Source organism: Arachis hypogaea, chromosome 6 (genome assembly GCF_003086295.3).
Source record: "Arachis hypogaea cultivar Tifrunner chromosome 6, arahy.Tifrunner.gnm2.J5K5, whole genome shotgun sequence".
NCBI lineage: Eukaryota > Viridiplantae > Streptophyta > Magnoliopsida > Fabales > Fabaceae > Arachis > Arachis hypogaea.
The window spans coordinates 81,630,075-81,636,347 of NC_092041.1; the positions used below are offsets into that span (position 1 = coordinate 81,630,075).

Sequence of the window (6,273 nt, forward strand, 5' to 3'; positions counted from 1 at the left end):
TATTACTTGAAAAAAAAAAAGAACAAGAAGAAGAAAAAAACAAGAGAGAGAATGAATTAGACTTTTGAGTGCACTAACTCTAGTTTATGCCTTATAATGTAACGAGCATTCATCCGAAAAAGTATAAATTGAAAGGAGTAGGTAATATAAACAGTTATATTTTTAATATTTTTTTTAAATAAATTTTTTTAGGTTTACTTGACTTTTGTATAAATTTTTTTATTTGTTTTATGTTTTTTTCTTATTTTTTGGGGTTAATCAAGAAACAAATTCTAGATCTTTTAAACATATAATTCTGATTCTATATTATGATATCATTCATCTCAAAAATTTAAATTAATAAAAAAATAATATAAATAATTACTTCTCTAATAAATAGCAAATATGTAATAATAATTGTGTCCTCTCATGTTTTATTAAAAGTTTTATTAGTTGATTAGTTGATACTTGATAATACAATGTTGGTTTAATTTAGTAATGGAAATGTTTATTATATCAATCGAAGGTTATCGATGGTGTAGAGAATGGTGGTTGAATTTATAACCTTTTTTAAAATTTGTACATTTTGACTTCAAATTTAATTTAAAACAGAGTTGCTGTTGAGTCTGTCATGTTAATAATACATGAGACAATTTAATTTTATTTTTTTAAAATTGATCAAGAACATAGCAAATTAATTACTTTTGAATACACTAAGTTACTGTAATTTCTATAAGATGGATTAAGTAAGAGATAATTTTATTTAGTCTCATGTCGAATGAAAAATAGAAATAGAATAGAAAAGAGAAAATAACATAATCATATATCCTGCTTCAACCACCTTAAGCAATGTAGTCTACATTCAGTCTCCACCACAACTGTGGTGGAACTTTTACTATATCTTTTCTCAAGGATTACATATACCAATTTTTAAGGATTCTACCAAATAATCCTATCAGAGACAAACCAAATTTCTATCCAAATTTGATTTAACTAAGTTCACTCACTAGACTTTCAACAACTAAGTGCTCACCCAACTTAGTAAGAGAATCTTCTTAGAATCATGAATACAAAACAGAAATATATACAAAAGAGATTGAAATAATTTTTTGACTTTTTTTCAAAATTACTCTCTTTGTCTTTTCTCTCAATGACTTTCACTACAAGAATATGGCCGATTAGCTACCACGAAAAGAGTCGTAAAATCATTGCTAATCTGACGTAAAATATAATTTCTGACAAATTAGCTACCGCCTAGCAACTAATGCTTTCCTCGCTAATTACAAGTCGCAGATCAGTGAGGCAAATACAACTGTCGCTATTTCATCGGAAAGTTTTTTAGCTACCGAATAGATAGTCAGAAATCTATCACTAAAGTAAAAGCTAATTCCATAGAGAAATAGACTAAACAGTAGTCGCTAATTAGTGACAAACTCTACTGCAGCAAACTTGTCGCCTAACGCAAGCTAACTTTGTAGACAAAATAAAAATCTTAGTTGACGCTAATTAGCGAGGAATTTTTTGAACCTAACTCGTCGTAAGTTGTCCGCTAATATGATCGCAAATTTGTCGCGTTTTGTAGCAAATCTATAACTAAACTTTGAAAATCCTTAATCAAATTTGTAAGAATTTTGTCGCTAAACCAAAACTATTTTAAATGAAAAAGCAGAGTTATAAAGCAGTCGCTAACTTGCTAGGAAATAATATGTAATTAATTAGTTGCAATACTATCGCAAAATGTCATTGCAATTTCCTTTTAAACTAGTAACAAATCGATAAATATCTCATAAATGTTTCAATTACAATAAAGTCTTTAATTTGTCACCATCATCAATAACCGAATATGTCGCTAATTTTTCTGTAATAATTATTCTAAATAATTTCTTTAAATAATAAAAATTATCTGTAAACAAAATATATATAAAGACAGCTGTAACTTATTCAGCCAAGAACCAAATCTGTAGTAAACCTTGCATAGCTTTGTCTCTTATTCCCAGTTAATACTTAATACATGAAATTCTTGTTCATGGAGAAACGTCCCATGAAAGTTTTACCCTCAAGATAGAAATATGAGGAGGAAAAAATCAACTGAAAGGCCAAAGCACGCCAAAGTACAACTACTGCAGGTAATTTTAGTGAAGGTATGCCTCCATTTGTAAAGTAAGGAATGGAGCTACTGGAATTACTTGAACTATAGCCATTTCCCACTTCTTTCAAATGGTCAACATTCATGTCAGAACTTTTCTTGATCTTCTTTTCTTGAATCAATTCAACTCTCACATGAGGGGGAGAAATGTCAGAACTTTTCTTAATCTTCTTTCTTGAATCTGTTCAACTCTCACATGAGGGGAGAAAATAGAAAAGAATAAGTTTATGTCAAAAGTTATTCACTCTAATAATCGAATATCAAAAACAAAAAATGAAAACTCATGGTCGAAAAAAAGGCTCATGGTGGAAAAAAGAAACCACATAGACATAAATACCAGATAACAAAATCTGTAGAATATTTGAGTTGAGACTCCAATGCCAAGTTATAGGAATCTATTCCAAAACAAGGAGCTGGAGCAATAATGATTCATTCAAAGATATCCAAAGCCTAATGTCTAACAAGAGTGCCATTCAACTCTTTGTCAGTTTAGATAAATAACACGAAATTTGTCGCATATCATAGAAAATTTAGTGAATGCATAGAACTAACAGGACCTAGAAAATTCCAACCATCTAAAAGATGCCAATTAAATATTAAATATATAAATAAATTAAAATACTCTTCAGAACTAAAACAATCATATTGTTATAAAATTTCATAAGATAAAAATACATAAGTGGAAAATTAAAAGATAACAGCCAAATAACAATCACAAAGAGCAGAGCCATTTGTCCTAATTGGCTTTTGAAACTAATAGTTCAAAACTACAATATGCACATAACTCTGACTAAGCCAATTAGATTTCAGCCACAATACAGTTCTACAAAATTTAATCAGAGTGTAGCACATAACATTAACATACCTTAACTGCAAGTTTTCCAATAGCATGCATTATTTGCTATTGAAGTAGCCCCTTTAACCTTAGAAATTTCCTATATAGATAACATAATATATTAGTAAAATAATTGAAAAAATACAACCACTCAGCTGAATCTTAAACTAATACTAGAAATACACATACCAGCTGCCTGGCTTAACTTTTAGTATGAAAAATAAATCATTATAAAATGCAGCAGAAATCAAATCATTAAGTTGATTGTAGTAGAACCTTGTATACAAAAAGAAAAGGTGTAATAATAGTGCTTATTATCAACATAAATAGCACCAATTAAGATGAATTAAATGTGGCCACAACATTCAAAGCAACTAAAACTTAAACCAATGATTGTAATTACGAAGCTGCTTGGATAATGCTAGTAGAAAAGGGAAGTACTAAACATTACCAGTTTAATTATTTTGATTTATTACAACCAAATCATGAAAATATTCAAAGATGCATGTGAGAACTGGAAATCAAAGCATACTGTAGAAGTTATAAAATTGACAAAAAACAGAAGACCTGTACAGAGACATCGAAATGTGAAATAAATGCTTTCAAAGTACATAACATCATAGACAAGATAAGACATTTCCTAACAAATAAAACATAAGAAAAAGTGGGGTGCATACATATGCTATAGACCGCCATTAGACACAAAAAATGCAAGAAAAATAATTTAAGAGAAAAAGAGAAAGTGAAACTTCTATGTAGGGAAGGTTGCTTACCCTTCCATGGGAAGCTTTTAAAAATAATATACCTAATTCAGCTCCCCACCAACAGCTTCAGCTAGAGTTCCAATGGCATCATATACAACTTAAGGAACACTAACATAGGACTGACATATGGTCAGTCAAATAAATTCAAGAAAGGAAGATAGCTTAAGAGTGACTTGGAGGACAGCATTAAAAGCTCCGTTTCATATTTATTTTCTAAAAGCCACTTCATGCATATATGGTTTAAAACATTTTAAAAGCACTATTATGCATTCTAGTAATTCAAAAATCAGTCTTTAACAGCATTACTGTACATTTTGTACATTTCAAACAGTTAACTCATGATAGGTTAGAATTATTCATTCTAACATCTTACATTAACTAACTCCATCTTGGAACTTAAGCAATCGAGCAAGTAAAATATGAGTAGCACACTAGTTTCAAAGCACATGATATTTTTTTTCGCTCAAAGCACATTATTTTAGGACACAATTTGAGCAATTTTTGTTTGTTTTTATTTGGCACACAAGATGGCACACATACACCTATTCTTGTTACCCTTGTTACAATTTCTAGACCCTGCATAATGTAAACTAGAAATTTACCTCTCAAAAGGCAGATCTATGACATGACAAGAATGACAAATAAAACATTTAACTGCCACAAAATAGACTAACAATATACTGATCCAAGTTTGTTTATTTTATGTTCGAAAAATAAACTAATAGAGTACAGACCATGTATTAGTTATTAAAACCATATAGACAAAAATTAGGAAGGTTAAATTTTAATCACTAAACCCTGCCCTCATTAGTGAACAACAATTATGAACAGAACCCTTAGAACCAGGATAAAAGGCATAAATCTAAAGGTATGATGGGTCAAAGAATATCAAAAAATAATGGTCCATAAATGATCGCTAAAGAGACTGTGAACCCCAATAGGGCATATAAATTTAATCACATTACTGTACTGTTACCATGTAAGTGTAGCAATGCAACTCTAATCTAGTTATACCAATTCCCTTTTAATCAACTTTATACCAACCAGTGGCTATTGATTAGAGATATATGGTTCTGAGTGGCCACTGCTCCCTCAGCCATTTATGAACAACAAGAATAGTATTCTCAAAAACAAACTAGACTAACAGCTAAAGGCCATCATCATTTGAAAAGCCAAAACAGTGATTGGCATCATCTAAAGCAATTACTGTTCAAACTCAAGGTTCAAGTTTCTAACAAAATTTAGCGGAAAAAACCTAGAAAGGTAAATGATGCATACAAGTCCATAGATAAATAAAGGCAAAATAAGAGAACAAAAAGCACATACAATTTTTTATTTCATAGGAACATCCCCAATACTGCTCGCTTCCCTACCAAAATCCCGATCTTTGGAGAAATCTCTATTTCAGAAATTCCAATAATCAAGAGTCAGAACAATAATCAAAATTCTGATTAGAACAATAAACACCTAATTAGAACAAAATCAGAACAACAATAAACATCTAATCAGAAGTTCCAATATCAAGAGTCAGAACAATAATCAAAATTTTGATTAGAACAATAAACACCTAATTAGAACAATAATCAAATACTGAATTAGGAAGAACAACAAAGAACAAACACCTAATCAGAACAATAATCAAAACCCCTAATCAAAGTTCCAATAATCAAAACACCTAATCAAAAGTTCCAATAACTTTTTACCTGAGTTTGAGCAGAGGTCAGAGAAGAGAAGAAGAGGACGACCGGGACAACACCATCATGACCGAGAGGGGAGAAGCAGTCGTCGTCGTTGAGGGTCAGAGAAGTGTCGTCACACTTCGCAGTCCTCGTCGCTGAGGGTCGTCGTCACTGAGAGGCGAGAAGCAGTGCAGCACGTCGTGACTCTGAGATTGATGAGTGGTGACGGAAGCCATGGCAGTGGCTGGTGACAGACAGAGAGAGGGTTGAGAGGGCAAGGGTGACGGCCGTTGGTGAGAGACCGAGAGAGGCTGAGAGGGGAAGGGTAACGACGCCATTCGTGAGCCGTGAGGGGAAGGGTTTGACGCCATCAAGTGCGTGCTGAGAGGAGAGTGCTGTGTGGGGAGTGCGTAGCTGCGTGCCCTAGAAGAAGAGTCGTCTTTGTAATCGATCCACTACGGAAAAAATGGAATTTTCAATTTTTTATTTGAAGTATTGGCGCTAATACGCAAATTTTTATTTGAAATAATAAAAAGTGCGCTTATACATCCGTTTTCAATTTTTGAAATTAAATGTTTTTTTTAAATTAATATACCTTATTTTATTTTTTGAGTTATAATTTTTTTCTTTTGCTTTTAAATTTTTATTTTAATTTTTTTAAAAAATTAACTTTTAAAAATTTCTTTATAAAATAGATAAAATTTTTTAATAAATACAAAAATATTTATATAAATATCAATAATCTTATATTAAAATAAATAAATTAAAATAAATTGTATTCTTAAAAAATCTATTCCTTTTATATATATATATACATATATATATATATATATTCTTAAAAACCTATTCCTATACATACGTATTAATTAC

General features: G+C 30.8%; 1 long non-coding RNA gene across 1 annotated transcript; it reads right to left on the bottom strand.

Annotated features, from left to right (window-relative positions):
* Positions 1-1,830: 1,830 nt before the first annotated feature.
* LOC140173362 (uncharacterized) lies at positions 1,831-5,807 on the bottom strand. Its single transcript, XR_011861986.1, has 4 exons — positions 5,428-5,807; positions 5,051-5,123; positions 2,991-3,060; positions 1,831-2,306 (listed from the first exon to the last, which is right to left on the bottom strand). It is a non-coding gene; the product is annotated as an uncharacterized lncRNA (long non-coding RNA).
* Positions 5,808-6,273: the final 466 nt, after the last annotated feature.